The sequence below is a fragment of the Quercus lobata genome, chromosome 9 (genome assembly GCF_001633185.2).
Source record: "Quercus lobata isolate SW786 chromosome 9, ValleyOak3.0 Primary Assembly, whole genome shotgun sequence".
NCBI lineage: Eukaryota > Viridiplantae > Streptophyta > Magnoliopsida > Fagales > Fagaceae > Quercus > Quercus lobata.
The window spans coordinates 13,296,719-13,320,065 of NC_044912.1; the positions used below are offsets into that span (position 1 = coordinate 13,296,719).

Sequence of the window (23,347 nt, forward strand, 5' to 3'; positions counted from 1 at the left end):
CAAAGTAGAACCATCAAAAGGAGTGAGACGAATGTTAGGGTAGTAAGGAGTTTTAGTGGGTTTAGAATTCTCCATTTTAAATCTATGAAGAATATCAGAGGCATATTTAGATTGACATAAAGTGAGACCAAATCTGGATGGCAAGATTTGAATTCCCAAGAAATAGGAGAAAGCCCCCAAATCCTTGAGTTCAAAAGCATAACTAAGAGCAGTGACCAGATGAGAGACCTGAGTAGGGGAATTGCCAGTGATAATAATGTCATCAACATATAAAAAGAGGTAGATGATTGTCTAATAAGAGTGAAACACAAACAAGGATGAATCAGCCAAAGAAGCTTCAAATCCAAGATGCAAAAGCTGAGAAGTGAACCTATCAAACCAAGCTCTTGGGGCTTATTTTAAGCCATATAAAGACTTATGTAGCCTGCAGACATGATTAGGAAATTGATGATCCACATACCCTGGAGGTTGTTGCATATAAACCTCCTCTTTTAGGAATCCATGGAGAAAGGCATTGGAGATGTCTAGCTGTCTGAGAGACCAGTGGAAGCTCACTACAATGGATAGAACAAGCCTCACTATAGCTGGCTTAACAGCATGACTAAATGTCTCAGTGTAGTCTATACTAGCCTATTGATGAAATCCTTTGGCCACCAATCTAGCTTTATAATGAGCTATAGAACCATCACTGTGCAATTTCAACTTGTAAACCCATTTACACCCAACTAAGTTGATACCAGGAACAAGAGACCAAGTTTTCTGTCTTTGCAAGGTAGAAAATTCTTCATCCATAGCTTGAACCCATTGAGGAAACTTAGAAGCAACCTTGTAGGATGGTGGTTCAGTATAAGTGTAATCAAGTACAGCCTTATAACAAAGTTTAGGCTTAGATATACCATTCTTTGATCTGGTGGTCATAGGATGGGTATTGACAGGAGCAAGATCAAAAACTTGGGAAGGAGCTAAAGCTGGTGGAATGGATTAGGAAGGAGCTAAAGGATGAGGTAAGGGAGCAGGTTGTTGCAGTGATGGAGATGGAGAGTGACACTAAGATGATGGACTAGAAGCAAAAGCTAAACTAGGACCAGACACAGATGGAGTTGAATTAGAGATAGGTAAGGGAAAAAGAAAGGAGGACTGATGGGTAGGATTAGATGTGTGAGTAGGATAGGGACCTAGAATAGAGGGCTGATTGGAAGAGTGGAGGTACAATAGATTGGACAGCCATATGTCTGGAGTAGGTGGTTTAGAAGGTGGGGCAAAAGTAGATGTGGAAGGAAAAGGGAACCTATTCTCATTAAACAATACATGCCTGCAGGTATACAATTTGTTAGTGAGTAAGTCAAGACACAAGTAACCTTTAGAAACATTGGAATAGCCTAAGAAGATGCATTCTATAGTTTTGTGATTAAGTTTGTGTTGATTGTATGGTCTGAAAAAAGGGTAACAAGCACAACCAAAGATTTTGAGAGAAAAAATATTAGGATGTTGACCATGGAGTTTAAACCAAGGAGACAGAAAGTCTAAAGTGGCTGTTGGAAGGAGATTGATGAGTGTCAATGCAAATTGAACAGTAAAAGACCAATACGTAGAAGGGAGAGAAGCTTGAGAAAGTAAGGTAATTGTGGTCTTAATTAGGTGCCTATGTTTCCTTTCAACCAAATCATTTTGTTGAGGAGTATAGGGGCAAGAAATCTGATGATGAATTCCATTGGAAGACAAAAAAGACTCAAAAGACTTGGAAGTATACTCATCTCCCCCATCTAATCTGAGAACCTTAATGGTTGAAGAAAACTGGGTTTTAACCATAGCATGAAACATGAAAAATTTAGAATAAACCTCTGATTTATTCGTGAGCAAATACAACCATGTAAAACGAGTGAAATGATCAACAAAGATGACATAATATTTGTAGCCATTTATTGAATCAAGAGGTGTAGGACCCCATAGATTTGTATGTACAAGTTCAAAAGGAGAATTAGCTACAAATCTAGAACTAGGAAATGGAAGTCTGTGCATCTTGCCATGAAGACAATGAATACAAGAATTTGCAAGGTTAACACTATTGTTAGAAGACATTCCATTATTTTGTAATACATGTCTAAGAATTTGGGAATTAGGGTGACCAAGCCTACTGTGCCACAATTATCAGCTGGAAGTAGACAACTTGACTGAATTACACAGTTTATGTGGAAGAAGAAGCTTAGGCCATGTTTGGTTTGATATTTTTCATTACTCAATTTCCATCACTCAATTTTTGTCACTCATCACTCATCACTTTAAAATACTACACCCATTTGGCACCATCACTCAGTTACCATCACTCAATATTTTTCACACTATTTGTGGGCCCTATACCTGTCACTCGGTGCAACTTTTTTTTTTTTTCTCAATACCCAGAAACCTGAACCAGAAAGGAAAAAGAAAAAGAAAAAAAAAAAAAAACCCCCAGATCACCCGAACCCAGTGGAAAAAAGAAAAAAAAAAAAAAAAAAAAAAAAAAACCCAGATCACCCGAACCCAGTGGAAAAAAAGAAAAAAGAAAAAAGGAAGACACCTGAGATCACCGAACCTAGGAGAAGAAAGAAAAAAAAGGAAGACACTGAGATCACCGAACCCAGGAAAAAAAAAAGGGAAGATTGGTCAAAAGTTGTGGTTGAGTTATGACTAGTGGGTCCCTCATGTGTGTTTAATTACAAAAATGTCATTGAGTTATGAGTTATGGAAACTGAAAATAACTAAAATGTGTTTTCAGTTTCCATAACTCATAACTCAAAAATTAGAGAATTGAGTGATGGAAACAGAGTTATTGAAAGCCAAACAACCTTTTGTGTCATGGATCCCACTATTTTTGAGTTATGAGTTATAGAAACAGAGATATGAGTTATGGAAATTGATGAACCAAACACCCCCTTAGTGGCCTTATGAGGATAGATGGGGTAAACACCACTTTCACTCTTGCCCTTGTAAAGAACTGTCCCTATGGCCAAGGCTTGAATTAACAAAGTATTTGCATCAAAATAACAACTACAGTTATTATCATGACAAATCTTATGGACTAATGCAAGATTAGAAGCAATGGAAGGAACCCTTAACACATTTCTAAGCTGAATAGCAGAATTAGTAGAAAGATGAGTGATAGGTAAATTTTGTCCATTCCTAACTGTGAGATGCTCTTGGCCAGTGTAAGGATTAGGAAAACTTAAGTGATTAAGGCTGGATGTGACATGATCTGTGGCTACACTGTCTGCTAGCCAAGGTTGCTCTTGAGTCATCAGATTGTTGGATGAAATTGTTGGATGAAGTGGCCATAGCTGCCAACTTTGTGGGTGGAAGCTTGCGAGGCATAGTCCATCCTGTGGTAGCAGTCAATAACTAAATGGCCTGCTTTACCACAAATTTGGCAAATTGGCCTGTCTGCTCTAGCATTAGAACCTTGAGGCTGTGGTGAAAAGTGATTGAACTGACTTGAAGATGGACCTCTGCCTCTGCCTCTAGCATTGTTGCCTCTCCCTCTACCTCTATTATTATTTGACTAATTGTAGGTATTAAAACCACCACCAGTGTTATTGAATCTTGGTGTGGAGTTAACTGCCATTGCAAAAGTGGAGTCTTTGACCTCCATACCTTCATTCAATGATTCTTCCTCCGCATTCAATAGAGTAGCTAGTTCATCAAAACTTAATTTTGTGCTTCTGGTTCTGATTGCAGACCTGAATGCACTGAACTCTTTTAGGAGACCTTTGATTGCTACATGGAGTAGCTCTTCATCATCCAAGAGAACACCTACTGCCATTAACTTGTCTCTTATCACTTTAATCTTCTGCAGATATGAATCCATAGAATCAAATCCTTTCTTCACATTGTGCAGCTCACCCTTGAGATTCATCACATGAGATCTTGAAATTGAAGAAAACCTGTTTTCAAGAACCTTCCATACTTCTTGAGCAGATGTACATCCAACAGTTATAGCCAAAACTAAAGGAGTTAGGTTAGAGCTGATGAAGGTCAATAATGCCTTTTCCTTTGATTTCCAGATGAGATAATCTGGATTAAGAACAGAAGTAACAGTTCCAGAAAGATCCTTGAGAAACTTCTCAGGAATAAGAGGAACTTCATCAAGAAGCTCAAGCATAGAGTATGTTTCCAATACAATGGAAATCTGATGCTTCCAAACAATGTAATTAGAAGAGTCGAGTTTAACTGTCATCATGTTTGACATATTCGACAGCCATAGTAGAGGTTGATTTGTGAGAATGATGGAAGAGGATGTAGATGTTGAAGGCATGGTGGTGGAGGTTGAAGGCACAGTAGAGGAAGTTGATGTTGAAATAGTTTCTGCCATTGTTGGACCCTGAGATCGAGCTTGCTTTGATACCATGAAAAGATTTGAGCTAAGCTAATGAGATTACAACAATGAATTAGCAAGGAAAAACAAGTGTTTGTTCAGAGAGAAAAGAAGAGAAAATAAAGAAAGAAAATTCAGAGAAAGAGAGAGAGAGAGAGAGAACAAAGGAAAAGAATCTTCTGGAATAAAATCCTTGCTTAAACTCTGATTACAATGAGTGATGTATATATATTCAGTCCGCAAAATCATTAACTGCCCAACTAAACTCCCTTAAAATCCGGAACTGATCTGTAAGGAGTGGGAGCTAGAATAACTGAAAAATAACTGTCCAAAAGCTAATACCAGTTCTGACCAAACGACATCGTTTCCTTCTTAATGACAACACTCAACTCACTTAAATAGAACGGCACCGTTTCAGAGACAACACTTGCAAGCCGTCGGATGAAACTAGCCGTTAGTCATCTGTAATAAAAAACTAGCCGTTTGAATTACCCTGGTTTGTGTGAATTACTGGCTTGCTCTTAACATATTGATGGTATTCTGAAATGTTGGTTGGGTATTTTCTCTATAAAATATCAGCATTGTATGGTATTCAATACCTCACTCAAAAATTCAATCACCTTAACCCCTCTCTCTCTCTCTCTGTTTTTACACATCTCATCCTCTCCCTCTCTCAACAATGGCAGGCTACCATGTTCAACCATGGCACTCCTCCATGATTTTATTATAATAATTTTAAAACTTGCTGCTATTTCAAAGGAAGATGAACAATAACTACGCTCATAACTAGAAACAAACCAAACTAAACATTCTTTCCAAGAATGTTTAGTTTGGTTTGTTTCTAGTTATGAGCGTAGTTATTGTTCATCCTCCTTTGTAATAGCAGCAAGTTTTAAAATTATTATAATAAAATTTGTGTGTTTGGTTTGCAGAGCACTATTTTTTGTACTTTCTTCCTAACGGGTAATTAAGATTATTTTGAATGGGGCTATCCGTTACCTGCAGGAATACCAGAAGCTTCTGACTGCACAACAGAACACCTGAATTCAGCTCTCGGCTTGACTGGGTTTGATTTTGTAGTTGGTAGTTTTTCTTCCACTGTTTTGGCTATGGCTTGATTGGTTATATTCAATAAAATTCTCTCTCTTGTCTCAAAAAAAAGTTTATTAACTTAAAAGAACCTACAGCTAAGGGAAATGTGAAAAGTACTAATTTTTTTTAAATGGTACCAAAAGATTGAGATTTAAAGTTTAAAATTTTTGTTAGGGGAATTAGAGGTATTCACAGTGTTGTATTGCGTTGCATCACTTGCTGGATCTAAATCTGGATATAAATTTTGGGCTTTTTGTGTGGTGGTAAATACATTTTTGCTTAAAAACATTATGGACAAGTATAATTCTTTCACAAAGAATGAGAACGCAGAAATTTGAAGCTTATCTTAATGGGTTGGAGGGTGAGGTTGTGCCGTCGTGGGTGATCCATTGGGTATGTAGGTAACTTACAAATAAATAAATAATTTTGTGGTGCAATTTTGATTTCAAACAATATGCTATGATTTTAGAGAAGTGACCAGCCTATACAATTCTACCTTGGATATGTTGGTGCCTGTGACAGGTGCAGGCAGTGAGGCTGAAGCAGCAAAGATTGCGCGCTTGGTGGCATCTTCTTCACTTGGTAAGGCATGATTTTTAAACTTGACAATCCTTCCAAGACCTCATTTTTAAGTCTAATCTGCCGACAGTTTTGTTAAGCAGGGTGCTGTATAAAGGCAGAGATCCAAATTGGAAGCGCATTGCTGCTGCTGCAGGTTATGCAGGGATTTCTTTCCACCAGAACAAGCTTCGAATATTGCTAGGAGACATTCTGCTCATGGATGCTGGGGAACCACAACCGTTTGACCTGTAATTCTAAGTCTTGACTTTTTAGATAAAACCAAGAATTAGTTCATTCAAAAGGTAATTCTAACTCTTGACTTTTTAGATATAACCAAGAACTAGTTCATTTCTCTGTAAGATTTGATCATTCATGTGTTTCTTTTCTTCTCCTCACTCCAGTTTACATCAATTAGTTCCAGTGCTCTGCGGAACTAGATCATAATCTTCTTCTTTTCTTGTTCTTTTTTTGGAAGGGGAGTTGGGGGTTACCTGTCACACATCATGGGGACACTTGAAAATTTTCTATATGATGCTTTTTTGGTTGCTCTGTGTAAAAAAATGTAATCAACTTTGCTATCCTAGTTGCAGTTTTGATAGATACAAGATGTAGACATCATCCAGATGCTAGTGCAAGAGCCTTGTCTCTTTCCCAAGCTAGTGTGCTTCTAACTGAATTTTTAAGGGAGAGGACTCTTGTATTTGTAGATATGCGTGCAGTTTTTATTGTGTGAATGCATGCCTGTTGTGTGTGCACTTTGCCTTTTAAGCATGTCATTTTTTGTTTTCCAAATATCTCCTCACCTTGTACCTAAACAATCTCTGATTCTCTCGAGTAATTGGTGATCCTTTCAGAGCTGCAGCAAGTAACTATCTAAGGAAGGCTGGTGAAACCCACAATACAGTTGAAATTCTTATATCAGTTGGTAAGCTTCTGAAGTACGCATGAAGCGTCAATATGCTACTTTTGCTCTCTATTGACAGTGAATTCAAAAACCAAGTCTACTAATATTAGCTAGCTAAGGGATCACACTCGCTTAGAGGGTGGGATCGACATAATTTTGTAAAAAATACCACCAAAAAAAAATATATCTGCAATTCGGCCTGCTAACTTTTCTTTGCACAATGAATACTAGTATTAGTATAGTATGTTAGTCCATAAACTAAATCCAAACAGTTCAGTTAGGCTTACATCCCTGCTTATGCTGCAGATTTGCTTGGTTGTTGAAGGGCTAGGATAAATGAATTCTCTTCTAAAACAATTTAAATAGCTACTTCACTTTTTCGAAAACAATGTGTTATCTCTTAAAGTGAACAAGTCCGCTAGCTGAATTTAGTATTGCTTATTGGGCTGCCATCTTCAAAAATTGAGATTTACTCTAGTATGTGGTTGACAACTCACGTTTCGTTACCCAACAGTTGATGGCTCCAAAAGAATAAAACATTCTCACCAGCTGGTCTTGTTTTGATGAGGTTAACTTTCCTAGTCTTGTGGCATTGCATTTGTCTTGCCTCATATCTTCTTCCAAACAGGTGATGGCTTGGGAAGCAGGCAAGCATGTGGATGCGATTTAAGTTGTGACTATGTCAAAATAAATGCAGAATACATAACATAGAAGAATTCGTGTTGTGTCATCTCATATTTCTTCTCACTTCACAGGATTTTTAAACAATAAAGCCCACTTATATCACATTTTGCTTCTTGGATTAATATTTTATCATTGTTGTATCTTACCGGTGACAAGGTTAGCATGTGTGTTTTTCAATGAAGATCTGCTTATGCAAATCATTTTTCTGCAATCAACACAAGCTATTCCTTGATGTTGGATTGAGAAGAATTGATATTCTCTACTCAATGTTACAAATATATTTCAAAGCTCAATCCTACTATCATAAGAAATAATTAAAAGTTTAACTGGATATAGCATAGAAATCGAATAAAGGTGTCTGCAGTTAAAAACTCCTTCCCATGATATATTACATGATCAGCCTAAAACATATTCAGTATTCATGTGGCATAAAGCCAACAAATTTGTGGTAAGTTAGCAACAGAAACATATTCCCCATTCCAAACAACCCCTTAAAGCACATTCCCACACCAATATTTATCTTGAACATGAATCTCTACCTTGAAAAAGGAAAAGTAATGCCTAAATTCTAGCAGCACTCAAAGGTGTACAATTGCATTACAAGCTACATCACAGAGGAGATTCCTGGCCAAACAAGCGCATCTCAAAATGTTACTGTTGTGTGTCAAAATGGAAGTTCAAGATAAAACCGGATCTTCCAAATGACCTGTCTGTCACTTTCCCAGGAAAATCCATCGCTGTGAATTTTCTGGTACTATCTTTGTCCAACTCCCTTTGTTTTCCATCAGATTTTGTTTCAACTTAAACTAAGGCATAGAATCATTTTGTGTTTAGTAGAGTAAATTTTTTTTTTTGATAAGTAGTAGAGTAAAATTCTTTGTATCTTGGACCTTGGTACTGGATAGTGAAAGCTTAAAGAATGAAAATTTTATATCCCATCTTATGTCCAAATAAAATAGATGGAATTTGGTTTTTGTTTTGTTCTGTTTGTTTTACAATTCAAATGAATTTGTTTTCAGAAACCAAATTTATTCATTACATTGTCAAAAATCTTGTCATTGGTAGAAACATGTTTGATGGGGCCTAATTGTGTTGCTTGTTGTTAATTTCAAGGTGTTACAAGTGAATATTTCTTAGGACTTGAATATTATTAGTGTGAATTGTTTATAGGGTTTTGAGGTTAGTGGCTCAGATATTAAATGGAGCAGCCACATGGACAGCTACGAGTCATTCAGGTTTGAATTTTAAAGGGAGTGATGGGCCAAGATTACCTAATGTGATTGTTGTTTCAAGTGCTATTCCTCAAGACAATGTGGAGATTTTGCATGCAAAGTCTGCTGGAGTGCCTGTGTGAGTACATCAATCTGTAAAATTTGGCATTTTTTTTTTTTGGCTACAGTTCTTTTTTATTTTTGTTGTGTAAGTACTTTGGCTCTTTTTCAGCGTATTCACATTTGGAATCCTATGATCTGCTTTCGAAAGTAAAAGTTGCTTTGAAATTTCCTCATTAGATCTGTAAAAGTACTTTCCAATGTTGCCAATGCCAATGATCTCTAGCTCGACTGGCACCTCCTCCCCTTGCAAGTGCTAGGTGGACTAGTGAGGTCGTGGGTTTAAGACCCACCAGGTGCATGTGTATCTTACCAATCCAAAATAAAAAAAAGTACTTTCCTGTGTTAGGCATTCGTAGATTGGTTAACTTTGTAGTTCAAATAGACTAACTGTTTGTTTCACTAGGCAGATGATGGAATTTTTTAATGTTCAATTTATGAAATATAAAGCATTGGTTTACTTGATTTTCCCTTATTTACAGACACAAACAGGATTATTGGCTAGCAAGGCTAACGGGGTGCTACAAGCTTATTGCTGTTAGTGGTAGCCATGATAATCATATTATAGGCTGCAGTTCAGTAGTTTATACAGATTGTAATTTATACAGACTTCTCTAAACTCTAGAATTGATGTTGTAACTTGTAGCTCAGTTTGTACATTTAATATAGGACTTTTGAGTAGTTGCTCTCTGTTCTATTACACCATAATATATGATGTACTGCTGCTTGGTTAATTTTTTGTGGATCTAGAGCCATAGATTTTCTTTTGTACTGAATCAACCAAGTTACGAAGATTAGCTTAAATATTGCTTTTGTTTCCATTGTAATCGGAGACCAAGATTGCACTTACGAAAAGTGTAAACATTGGAACTATCATTATTGTTTTAGATTTTTTTTTTAATTGGTTAGTTTACACACAAACCAAATGGGTTTGTGAATGTAAGTTTAATCAATCACTTTTATTACATATTTATATTGAATCTTCCTGTCTCAATTAAGTGTTACTACTAGCTTGCTTAAATTTCCAACAACAAACTTTCAATACTGCAAATAAGTTGAATTGAGCAACTAGCATGTTTTATTTTGCTTGAGTATGCTTCTGATAGTGAGATGTTATAAACAAGAAAACAAGCTAGCATGTTTTTTCTATCCTATTTAGTAAGTTACCACACTTATTAATCTATGTTTACCTTGAAAGGAGTACGCACATTATTGTTTTTGCAAGCAAGAGTACAACAGCAAGTATGCTGGCTTATGTTTTGAAAGCAATGGGCGATGATCTTACAGCAGTAATTGGAGCACGTGTGCCACAGTTATCCACTTTACTTTGAACTCTGCAGTAGAGCTGAATTTTACACATATAGGTATCTTTTATTGTTTGGCCATATGCTCTGATGAGTTCTCTTAATGCTTTCTCCTTTTCTTTGAACATTTGCATTTGGTTCCATTAGTCGATTGGCTTGTTTTCTGTAGTTAAACACTTATCATGATATCACTAGACGCTGGAAATAATCAAAGCTATCCTTTGTAGTTTCATGATGTCTATGAAATTGTTTGCTTATTGTATGAACATTAACATTGCATATAAGAATGCTAACTCTAATAAAGTTATTGTAAGAATGATTTTTTTTTTCTTCTATGAATTGATGAAGAATTTTGTTTCACAGTTTCTGCCTGAAAGTAGCAAAATTCAAATTTCTCTCATTTGTCAAATAACAGAATCTCTGTGTAAAGATGAAGCAATTTATTAATGAAAAAGGATTGGTGTTTCATCATCATTACTGGATCCCACTCCACATTTCTGTACGGACGGTACAGATATGATCAGTGCAACTTTTTCTGTCTGTTTCTAGACTATTGCAACTTTATGCTCATGCACTTTATCTTCAGGGTAGGCTGATGAATATGATGGTTGTTTCTTGGGATTATCACCTAACATAGCTGTAGTAATCGATCTGGACTGGGAGCATGTTGACATCTTTCAAGATAAGGCATGTTGATTGATAAGCTTTTTATGCATGGAAACTAATATTACAAGACTGTATTTTCGTAGGCATAGTTTAGACTGATTAAATATATGCTCTCAACATTAGGAAGCCATTAAATCTACTTTCAGGAGGTTCGTCAATCTAATCAAGGTGGGTGGACATCTCATAATATATGGGGACAGGTATCCATTGCCCACTTGTCCTATTAAGGATATAATCTATGGCACTAAGTTAGAACTTCTGGGGAATTGATAGTTTTATTTCTAATTTCTCCATGCAAGTACATAATTCTTGTTTGTTTGTGATAAGGCTTGTATTGTTTGGAAAACCAAGGATTTGGTCCAGTTAACTCTTAACTTTCAGTGCAAAAGGCCAAAAACCTCAAATCAAGATTTCTTACCAAATATATAAATAAAACTAGTTACACAATTCATGGCTAACCCAAATTTGTGCTATGGTCTTATATATATATATATATATATATGCAATAACTAATCAAATTCCTCTCAAATCTAATTACCCAATCATAGAGGTTTAAGCTTACAGAATTTTTGAGTTGATAGTGTTCATCTGTTCAGTCTATATGGACAAGAGGGTGAATGGTTTGCAGTATCTATTCAAAGTCAGCAATTTACTAAGTCAAACAAAGAAATTTTTTTGACAAATACTAATAATTTTATTTACAAAGGTCCCATTCATTTAAAGATCATTTTCGTTTATCAGCATAAGCATCTAGTTAGAATTTTTAAATTCCTTGAGAAATTAAGCATAAGAAACAAGAATGTACGAATGATAAATAACTAAACTTACACGTTGCTGCTTCACATAGATGGTATGAGTCTCGGATTGTGATATGACCTTTTTCAAAGATTAAGGCCTGGCATCTCACCACAATATGGTGAGTCCCATTACCATTACCTACTATAAACTCAAGCTTTCCTCCCCAAAATGCTTCCTCATATCTGTATGCTGCAACACCAATGCTGTATAAGAAGTTCATGAATGCTGCTTATATGATTTTATCTATTCTAGATTCTGATTCTGGAATTTCCTTGAAAGGGACACAACAGTCCAGATACACGTTCTTTGCTAAATCACAGGAGACAAGCCACTGGATCAGAGTATTCCAGTAGTGTGGTGTTGGCTTCAAACTTGGAGCTATTTGATGAGCATTACTGAATAACTACTTATGGAACCTCGAGTCTTAATGATTTGCATGCATCCTCAATTCGTCCCAACTATCATGGTGGCAGTGATTACACACTGGTTGGTTATAATTTTATTTCTACATCTGTGGTTGCCCCTAATGTAGACCCAACCTATAGAAAGCTAAAGCACATACATATTGAAGCTTCTTTGGCCTTTGGAAAAGGATTTTCCAAAGTTGTGATACAAATTTTGGCAGGTAATTTACATTCTTTGATATTGACATGTATCATCACAATTAATAATTTCTAGATTTGCCTCACTTTTCTTTGAAAGCATTGAATGGTGCCTAGCAAATATAAACTTTTGCAAAAAGAAAGAAAGATATGTATGATCTAAAACATCTACTTCCACTCTTTCTATGGATATGAAGCGCCAAATTATTAAAGTAATTCCATCCCCGCCCCCCACCCCTCCTGCCTTTTTCTTTTTCTTTTTTATATGGGCCTTGAGAGATCAGGTACAATGCAAGCAGAGCAATATAACAAAACCAAAACAGCTAAAAGAACAGGAGAAAATAATAACTCAAATAGAAAGGACTACAGAACTAATGTGGAGAGGTGGGGGTCTATTCCTTATTATTAAGTAATTGTTCTTAATACCGAATATTACTGAGTGATTTAAACCAAAAAGGGTCATTATCCAGTGTCAGTCCTGCCTAAGTCAGTTCCTGGAAGGGTTTCTTGGATTCAGTTCTAACTTTTTACTCGTTTTTTGCATGAATTGGTCACTCTAAATTATAATTTTATCTAGAGTTATAAATATTTCTTAATTTTAAGATGGTTCTCATGAAAAAAATATTGGTGTTTCAACTTGCATGTTTAGGCTATATCTCTTGCATGCTCTTGTGATTTATTCCCTCTGCCAAAATATTTTTTATCAGTAAAATAAGAAATTTTATTGCATCAAAAAACGCATTAGCAAAACAGACTTCCCTGTACACAGGTAGTGAACCAAAGAATCTATAGAGCTAACAAAAATTACATAAATCCAGAAATTCCTCCAAGGAGTAGGCAGCCATCCAATCATACAACAGTTTCGAGAAAAAAGGCTTCAGCTCTAGCAATGAGTGTTCAATCCCTCTGCCAGAATGCCATCCAAATTCAGAAATTCATGCCTTGATTACATGGATTTTCTAAAAGTGAAATTTCTAAGAAATAATACATTCATCAAATCTAATTTAGTACTTGATTATCTGCAGTTCCGTTGGGAGTTTCCAGAGGTAGATATCAGTCTACAGATTCCTGGTTTCAGAATGTCCTCAATTCATTAGCAGTGATGGAAATGTTTTCTTAGTTTTACAAAAAATTTCTTAATGTTCAAAAGCTCCAGTTTTGTTTTGTATTTCATACAGAGTTTAAAATTTTGCATCACATATATATTTTTTCTGATGTTAGTTGGTATCATAAGTTAATCAGATGGAGTTTTACGTACAGATTGACAGTTAATTTTTTCTTTAATAGTTTGATTATGAGGATTGGAAATATTAGAGGTTGATGCATGTTTACTATGCTTCACTTTCTAGTTTCTTGGGATATTGGTCTCATAAGTTTCTCAAATATTCTCTTAATTTTTCTCTCTTTTTTTGGGTTAAGCTATCTTGTTCTATGCCACAATGATGGCACTTTTAGTTACAGAATGCAATTTTATGAGCAAATCAGTCATGTAAGGCCACACCTGAAAAGTTTCAATGGTGTTTTCAGACATTTTGAGATGATTGGTACAATCTGTGCAGTTCTTCAAGCAGCACGTCAAAGGTTCCCATTCAAGGCTATATGGGTGGTATTCCAAGTTTCCAACCTCATTTTTACAGGTATTCTCACATAGAATGGGAACAAAAACGTTTTTTTCTTTTCTCCAAATGGTTAAATTACTTAAGCACTAGGTTGGTCTTGAACCCATGACCTCCCACTACACCTTTCTTTTCACAAGGAGGGAAGGCCCTTTGAGCTAGTGCTAAAGGTCCATCTGTCAACATAGTTATTATATTATGACTCATTTTACTTTCTGCTTGTGGTAGCTTTTTTCTTTCGCAGACGTCTAGAAGAATTGAAAGATGAATTTGCCACTGCACTCGGTGATGCAGATCATGTTGTGGTTACAGCGTAGAGTCATCTTGGTCCATAATCTTTGTCATTTACAGTTGCTAAGGGCAACAGTTTGAGTTATGGTGTCAGGTTTATGCTGCCAGAGAGTGGTTTTTGGGATGTTGGTGGAAGTGATTTAGCTGCTTCTATTAATGGCACACCATTTGAATATATCTCCTCACTGGTAAGTCCTGTATCTTACCTTCACAAATGAAAGACTTTATATGTGATGGTCACTTGTTATTCATGATGTCAGAATGGTAAATGACTACTTGCTGTGCTCTACTTTGATCAATTTGGTGAATTAAAAATCATGAGAAAAATGTTGTAGAGATAATTTAGAATTAGGTGTTCCATTTGCTTTCCTATGAAGGTCTCTGGTTGCTAGATCTCTCTCGTGAGAGCTGACATCAGCTAAAAACGTTTGCTTATTAAATAGAGTCGTCACATTAAAGGTCTTTGTTTTTGTGTAACTCCAAAAGTGAAGTCTTCATTCCAGAGAATAAATACAAGATCAACTCTACGGAAAAACAGCTATGTTTTATTGATTGATAGGTCACAAACAGGATAATTTCTTTGATTATGCGACCTTTGATTTATGGTCCATCTCGTTCTTTTTGTGGCTTTACAGGAGACTGTAGTTGATGAGTTGGTGGTTCGGATATCCAAGGACCTTAATCGCCAAATTGTTGTTTTGACCCGACTTGCCTCTTCTACTTTGGCAAGAAATGACTTGTGAGTCTGTGACTGACTGTCCTTGTGTGACTTCCGTTTGATTCTTCTATGCAAAGATGAACTGGTGACCGGTTACGTTATTGGTAATGGGAGTTTCTTCTATATGCATGGATGGATATGGAACTATCAAGAAGAAAGCTGATGACACAGTGACACTGCAACTGCTAATTGCGTTCCATGTAATGAATTTGCATTTCCAACTTGTGCTGTACTATGTTCCCATTTAAGGAAAACGGAAAGAAAAGAAATAAATGTTTTGCTGTATTGTGAGGAACTGAACGACAGAGTTCTTTTCAAGGCTATTAGTGATAAGCTGGACATTTCAAGAAAAATGCAGCATCATTTATCGTTAAAAGAATTCAAGAAAAAACTTGGAATAATAAGGAACTCCTCAAACAACTCCAATTTATATGCTACTATCTCATCGTATCTTACGTGAATCGTATTCACACAGTACAGTTTATATGATACTAAAATAAATCATTTAATACACAGACTTTGAAGTAAATTCAACAGATCTTGTATTGAAGTTAACTTTATATATATTAAGCTGCTTACTTTTATTGGTACGAAAATATCATGTTAGTTGTATTTGTCTTGTTAACTGGTGCTCTTAGAGCCATCGCCAATAAACTTTTTTTTTTACACAATTTTCATGAGAAATATTAAAGTTATTTTTTTTCCCATATAAAAAATTCTATTTTTTTTTCTAAAGGAATGTCGTTAAGACATTCTTTAACTTTTCTCTAAGTAATTACGATCGCTGTCTGAAAAAATCTAAAACTTAAAGTGTGATGATGATATAAATTACTAAAGAACATCATGATAATTAATGATTTTAAAGTGAAATTGATGTTGTTAAAAGGTTCTTGAGGTTATAAATGATGTGGCGATTATGTAGCAAAGCTCAATGCATCATTTATAATACAAGCCCATCATATTTTAGATTTTTTTTCTTGGAAAATTTATTTCAGCTTGTATTTAAATGAGCCATTACACTCAAAAGTCCACAATTCTTTTTAGTTTTTAGTGTTCTTTTTTTTTCTTTTTTGATTTGATTTGATTTGATTTTTAATTTTGAAAAAAAGAAAAAAATATTTAATCAAAATCTTTATCCCAGTCCATCAAAGTTAGGTTGTGCTGTGACTTTATGTCCCATTGCCTTCCTCAAAGTTTATGGTTGTTTTTGGGCTTTGTATTTTTTGAGCAAATGGAATTGGGCTTGTTGATTGAGCCTGATATAAGCTTAATATTCCTCTGTTTTTGTTTTAGAGACATAGGATGAGGTTGGATATTAGTGGACCAAGCATCTAGTAGCTCTAACAAGAAGCACATGCCTATGACACCAGAAATCTGAATCCACATTTAATTTATTTACCAATCTAAAGAAACTAATCTATTGTCCTCTATTTTTGTTTCAACTCCTAAAGTGAGGATAATTACTATTCGATGGTGACACCTTGCATCAAGTTCAAGTAGTTGCACATGCCTCTAAATACAAGTTAAATTTATTTCTCAAACTAAAGAAACAACATCTTTGCTTAGTTTTTGTTTTAACGCTTGAAATGAAAAGGCTACGATGCATGCACATGAAACATGGCTTGGTGTACACAACAAGAAAAAAGACATAATACAACAAGTATTATTGCTAAAAAAAAAATGGAGGTAATATATATATACTATTGCATCTCTAGGTTGTTTTCTGTTGTAATAGTAACTTAAATTTATTATATCAACATGAGATTGTAGCAATAATTATTATGTTACATCGAAATGTGTTGTTGTAATAGGTATCTCTTATAATACATTGAGATATGTTGTTGCAATAGGTAATCTTTTATTTTACATCAAACGATACTGTTAGTATAGTTCCTAGATATGGTTTTTCAATTGCAAAACAGGTTAATGAAAAAATTATTATTTAAGAAAATGATTTATTTATTTTTAAATTTTTTTTGATAAAAAAATCAACCTATTGCAACGAGATTTTTTCAACCTATTGTCTCGAAATTTATTACAATAGCTTGCATCGACTTTTTGGTCATTGCAATAACACCTATTGCAACGAGATTTTAAAAATAAATCATTGTAATATGTGGAACTTATTGCAACGAACATCTAGTGTTGCATAAACCTACTGCCTTGGAGTTTATTACAACGGCTTGAATCGACTTTTTTATTATTGCAATAACACCTATTACAATGACATTAGTTGTTATTGCAACAATTTATTTTGTTATATCAAGTCTTTTTTCTTGTAGGGATTGATGGCATTCTGAAATGTTGGTTGGGATATTTTCTCTATAAAATATCAACATTGCATCACCCTAACCCCTCTGAATACAAGTTAAATTTGTTTCTCAAACTAAAGAAACAACGTTTTCGCTCAGTTTTTGTTTTAACACTTAAAATGAAAAAGTTATGATGCATGCACACGAAACATGGCTTGGTGTATTGATAGTATTCTGAAATGTTGGATGGGATATCTTCTCTATAAAATATCGGCATTGCATAGAATTCATTATCCCCCCTCTCTGTCTTTAAATATCTTATCATCTCTTCTTCCTCTCTCAACGACAATGGTTGGCAACCATTTTACTGTCCATGTCTTCGACCCATAAGTTGCCTTGAACATCATGGCAACTGCCCCAATTGAATTTGCAGACATTGAGATTTGGTTCTGCCTCCCTGGCCGAATCTCTAAAGAGGACTATCAGAGAATCATAAATGATATGATTCTGTGCAATGCAACACAAAACCGAGCTGATCGAATTATCGATCAACGCCCGGCCCCTTTTTTACCACCACCAACCATACGAATTCTAAAATTAGAGGAGTTTCATTCTGCCTTTGCGGAACGTGAGACTCCGTTCATGATATATGTTCCTGCTCCGCCAGTTGTCCATCTGGATGTTCGGCAAGCCATCGTTGACATGGCAATGCTCAATGGTGTTGAATAAGCTTGATCAGTAGAAATGGGAAGGATGATTTATTTATTTTTAAATTTTTTTTATAAAAAAATCAACCTATTACAATGAGATTTTTTCAACCTATTGTCTCAAAATTTATTACAACGGCTTGCATCGACTTTTTTGTCATTGTAATAACACCTATTGCAACGAGATTTTAAAAATAAATTATTGCAATATGTGGAACTTATTGCAACGAAAATCTAGTGTTATATAAACCTATTGCCTTGAAGTTTATTACAACGGCTTGAATCGACTTTTTTATCATTGCAATAACACCTATTACAATGACATTAGTTGTTATTGCAACAACTTATTTTGTTGTATCAAGTCTTTTTTCTTGTAGGGATTGATGGCATTTTGAAATGTAGGTTGTGATATTTTCTCTATAAAATATCAGAATTGCATCACCCTAACCCCTCTGAATATAAGTTAAATTTGTTTCTCAAACTAAAGAAACAACGTTTTTGCTCTGTTTTTGTTTTAACGCTTAAAATGAAAAAGCTATGATGCATGCACACGAAACATGGCTTGGTGTATTGATGGTATTCTGAAATGTTGGTTGGGATATCTTCTCTATAAAATATCGGCATTACATGGAATTCATTACCCCTCTTTCTCTGTTTCTACATATCTTATCTTCTCTTCTCCCTCTCTCAACGACAATGGCTGGCAACCATTTTACTGTCCATGTTTTCGACCCATAAGTTGCCTTGAACATCATGGCAACTGGCCCAATTGAATTTGCAGACATTGAGATTTGGTTCCGCCTCTCTGGCCGAATCTCTAAAGAGGACTATCAGAGAATCATAAAAGATATGATTCTGTGCAATGCAACACGAAACCGAGCTGATCGAATTATCGATCAACGCCCGGCCCCTTTTTTACTACCACTAACCATACGAATTCTAACATTAGAGGAGTTTCATTCTGCCTTTGCAGAACGTGAGACTTCGTTCATGATATATATTCCTGCTCTGCTAGTTGTCCATCCGGATGTTCGGCAACTCATCGTCGACATGGCAATGCTCAATGGTATTGAATAAGCTTGATCAGTAGAAATGGGAAGGATGATTTATTTATTTTTAAATTTTTTTTGATAAAAAAATCAACCTATTGCAATGAGATTTTTTCAACCTATTATCTCGAAGTTTATTACAACGGTTTGCATCGACTTTTTTATCATTGCAATAACACCTATTGCGACGAGATTTTAAAAATAAATCATTGCAATCTGTGGAACTTATTGTAACAAAAATCTAGTGTTGTATAAACCTATTGCCTCGGAGTTTATTACAACGGCTTGAATCAACTTTTTTATCGTTACAATAACACCTATTACAATGACATTAGTTGTTATTGCAACAACTTATTTTGTAGTATCAAGTCTTTTTTCTTGTAGGGATTGATGGCATTCTGAAATGTCGGTTGGAATATTTTCTCTATAAAATATCAGCATTGCATCACCATAACCCCTCTGAATACAAGTTAAATTTGTTTCTCAAACTAAAGAAACAACGTTTTTGCTCTGTTTTTGTTTTAACGCTTAAAATGAAAAAGCTATGATGCATGCACATGAAACATGGCTTGGTGTATTAATGGTATTCTGAAATGTTGGTTGGGATATCTTTTCTATAAAATATCGGCATTGCATGGAATTCATTACCCCTCCCCTCTCTCTGTTTTTACATATCTTATCTTCTCTTCTCCCTCTCTCAACGACAATGGCTGGCAACCATTTTACTGTCCATGTCTTCGACCCATAAGTTGCCTTGAACATCATGGCAACTGCCCCAATTGAATTTGCAAACATTGAGATCTGGTTCCGTCTCTCTGGCCGAATCTCTAAAGAGGACTATCAGAGAATCGTAAATGATATGATTCTGTGCAATGCAACACGAAACCGAGCTGATCAAATTATTGATCAACGCCGGGCCCCTTTTTTACCACCACCAACCATACGAATTCTAACGTTAGAGGAGTTTCATTTTGCCTTTGCGGAACGTGAGACTCCGTTCATGATATATGTTCCTGCTCTGCTAGTTGTCCATCCGGATGTTTGGCAAGCCATCGTTGACATGGCAACACTCAATGGTGTTGAATAAGCTTGATCAGTAGAAATGGGAAGGATGATTTATTTATTTTTAAATTTTTTTCGATAAAAAATTAACCTATTGCAATGAGATTTTTTTCAACCTATTGTCTCGAAATTTATTACAACGGCTTGCATCGACTTTTTTGTCATTGTAATAAGACCTATTGTAACGAGATTTTAAAAATAAATCATTGCAATATGTGGTACTTATTGCAACGAAAATCTAGTGTCGCATAAACCTATTGCCTCAGAGTTTATTACAATGGCTTGAATCGACTTTTTTATCATTGCAATAATACCTATTACAATGACATTAGTTGTTATTGCAACAACTTATTTTGTTGTATCAAGTCTTTTTCTTGGAGGGATTGATGACGTTCTAGAGTGTCAGTTGAGATATTTTCTCTATAAAATATCAGCATTGCTTTACCCTAACCCCTCTGAATACAAGTTAAATTTGTTTCTCAAACTAAAGAAACAACGTTTTTGCTCTATTTTTATTTTAACGCTTAAAATGAAAAAGCTATGATGCATGCACATGAAACATGGTTTGGTGTATTGATGGTATTCTGAAATATTGGTTGGGATATCTTCTCTATAAAATATTAGCATTGCATGGAATTTATTACCCCCACCCTTCTCTGTTTTTACATATCTTATCTTCTCTTCTCCCTCTCTCAATGACAATGGTTGGTAACCATTTTACTATCCATGTCTTCGACCCATAAGTTGCCTTGAATATCATGGCAACTACCCCAATTGAATTTGCAGACATTGAGATTTAGTTCTGCCTCTCTGGTCGAATCTCTAAAGAGGACTATCAAAGAATCGTAAATGATATGATTCTATGCAATGCAACATGAAACCGAGCTGATTGAATTATCGATGAACGCCCGGCCCCTTTTTTACCACCACCAACCATACGAATTCTAACATTAGAGGAGTTTCATTCTGCCTTTACGGAACGTGAGACTCCGTTCATGATATATGTTCTTGCTCCGCCAGTTGTCCATCCGAATGTTCGGCAAGCCATCATCAACATGGCAATGCTCAATGGTGTTGAATAAGATTGATCAGTAGAAATGGTAAGGAACTTGTTTCTCTATTTTTGTTTTGGTGACAGAAGGGATGAGGTTGGATACTAGTGGACGAAGCATCCAGTAGCTCTAACAAGAAGCATATGCCTATGACACCAGAATTCTGAATCCACGTTTAATTTATTTTCCAATCTAAAGAAACTAGCCTATTGTCCTCTGTTTTTGTTTCAACTCCTAAAATGAGGATAATTACTATTCCTTGGTGACACCTTGCATCAAGTTCAAGTAGCAGCACATGCCTCTAAATATAAGTTAAATTTGTTTTTCAAACTAAAGAAACAACGTCTTTGTTTTGTTTTTGTTTTAACGCTTGAAATGAAAAAGTCATGATGCATGCACACGAAACATGACTTGCTGTATGCTACAAGAAAAAAGACATAATACAACAAGTATTATTGCCAAAAAAAAAATAAATAAATAATGGAGGTAATATATATAATATACTATTGCATCTCTAGGCTGTTTTTGTTGTAATAGTAACTTAAATTTATTACATCAACATGAGATTGTCATAATAATTATTATATTACATCGAAATGTGTTGTTGTAATAGGTAACTCTTATTATACATTGAGATATGTTGTTGCAATAGGTAATCTTTTATTTCACATCGAACTATATTGTTAGTATAGTTCCTAGATATGGTTTTTGAATTGCAAAACAGGTTAATGAAAAAAATTATTATTTAAGAAAATGATTTATTTATTTTTAAATTTTTTTGATAAAAAAAATCAACCTATTGCAATGAGATTTTTTCAACCTATTGTCTCGAAGTTTAAATTTTATTACAATGGCTTGCATTGACTTTTTTGTCATTGCAATAACACCTATTACAACGAGATGTTCAAAATAAATCATTGCAATATGTGGAACTTATTGCAACGAAAATCTAGTATTGCATAAACCTATTACCTCAGAATTTATTACAACGGCTTGCATCGGCTTTTTTATCGTTGCAATAACACCTATTACAATGACATTAGTTGTTATTGCAACAACTTATTTTTTTGTATCAAGTCTTTTTTCTTGTAGGGATTGATGGCATTTTGAAATGTCGGTTGGGATATTTTCTCTATAAAATATCAACATTGCATCACCCTAATCCCTCTGAATACAAGTTAAATTTGTTTCTCAAACTAAAGAAACAACGCCTTTGCTCTATTTTTGTTTTAACGTTTAAAATGAAAAAACTATGATGCATGCACACAAAATATGGCTTGGTGTATTGATGGTATTCTGAAATATTGGTTGGGATATTTTCTCTATAAAATATCGGCATTGCATGGAATTCATTAGCCTCTCTCTCTCTCTCTCTCTCTCTCTCTCTCTCTCTCTCTATTTTTACATATCTTATCTTCTCTTCTCCCTCTCTCAACGACAATGGTTGGCAACCATTTTGTTGTCCATGCCTTCGAACCATAAGTTTCCTTGAACATCATGGCAACTGCCCCAACTGAATTTGCGGACATTAAGATTTGTTTCTGCTTCTCTGGCCGAATCTCTAAAGAGGACTATCAGAGAATCGTAAATGATATGATTTTGTGCAATGCAACACGAAACCGAACTGATCGAATTATCGATCAACGCTCGGCTCCTTTTTTACCACCACCAACCATATGAATTCTAACATTGGAAGGGTTTCATTCTGCCTTTGCAGAACGTGAGACTCCGTTCATGATATATGTTCCTGCTCTGCTAGTTGTCCATCCTGATGTTCAGCAAGCCATCATCAACACGGCAATGCTCAATGGTGTTGAATAAGCTTGACCAGTAAAAATGGGAAGGAACTTGTTTGGTGACATAAGGGATGAGGTTGGATACTAGTGGACAAAGCATCCAGTTGCTCTAACAAGAAGCACATGCCTATGACACTAGAATTCTGAATCCATGTTTAATTTATTTACCAATCTAAAGAAACTAACCTATTGTTCTCTGTTTTTATTTCAACTCTTAAAGTGAGGATAATTACTATTCCATGGTGACATCTTGCATCAAGTTCAAGTAGTTGCACATGCCTCTGAATACAAGTTAAATTTGTTTCTCAAACTAAAGAAACAACGTGTGTGCTCTGTTTTTGTTTTAACGCTTAAAATGAAAAAGCTATGATGCATGTGATGAAAAACTCAGTAACTAGAGAACTGAGTTTTGAAGAATATCACTAATTGAATCAACAAAGAAACACAAATCACAAAGAAAGGAAGGTTTGAGAAAATGAAGGAAAGTAAGAGAAAGTAAGAGAGAGAGAGAGAG

At 35.2% G+C, this 23,347-nt stretch overlaps 1 long non-coding RNA gene across 7 annotated transcripts; it reads left to right on the forward strand.

Moving 5' to 3' along the window:
* The first annotated feature begins 5,161 nt into the window (after window positions 1-5,161).
* Window positions 5,162-15,175, forward strand: LOC115959668. Of its 7 annotated transcripts, XR_004084956.1 has the most exons (10): window positions 5,162-5,841; window positions 5,963-6,022; window positions 6,090-6,303; window positions 6,856-8,939; window positions 10,119-10,284; window positions 11,738-12,313; window positions 13,109-13,389; window positions 13,818-13,927; window positions 14,135-14,385; window positions 14,833-15,175. It is a non-coding gene; the product is annotated as an uncharacterized LOC115959668 (long non-coding RNA). The 7 variants fall into 7 exon arrangements; XR_004084953.1 differs by having other exon boundaries at window positions 5,162-6,022; window positions 13,316-13,389; XR_004084954.1 differs by lacking the exon at window positions 13,109-13,389 and having other exon boundaries at window positions 5,162-6,022.
* The last annotated feature ends 8,172 nt before the right edge of the window (window positions 15,176-23,347 follow it).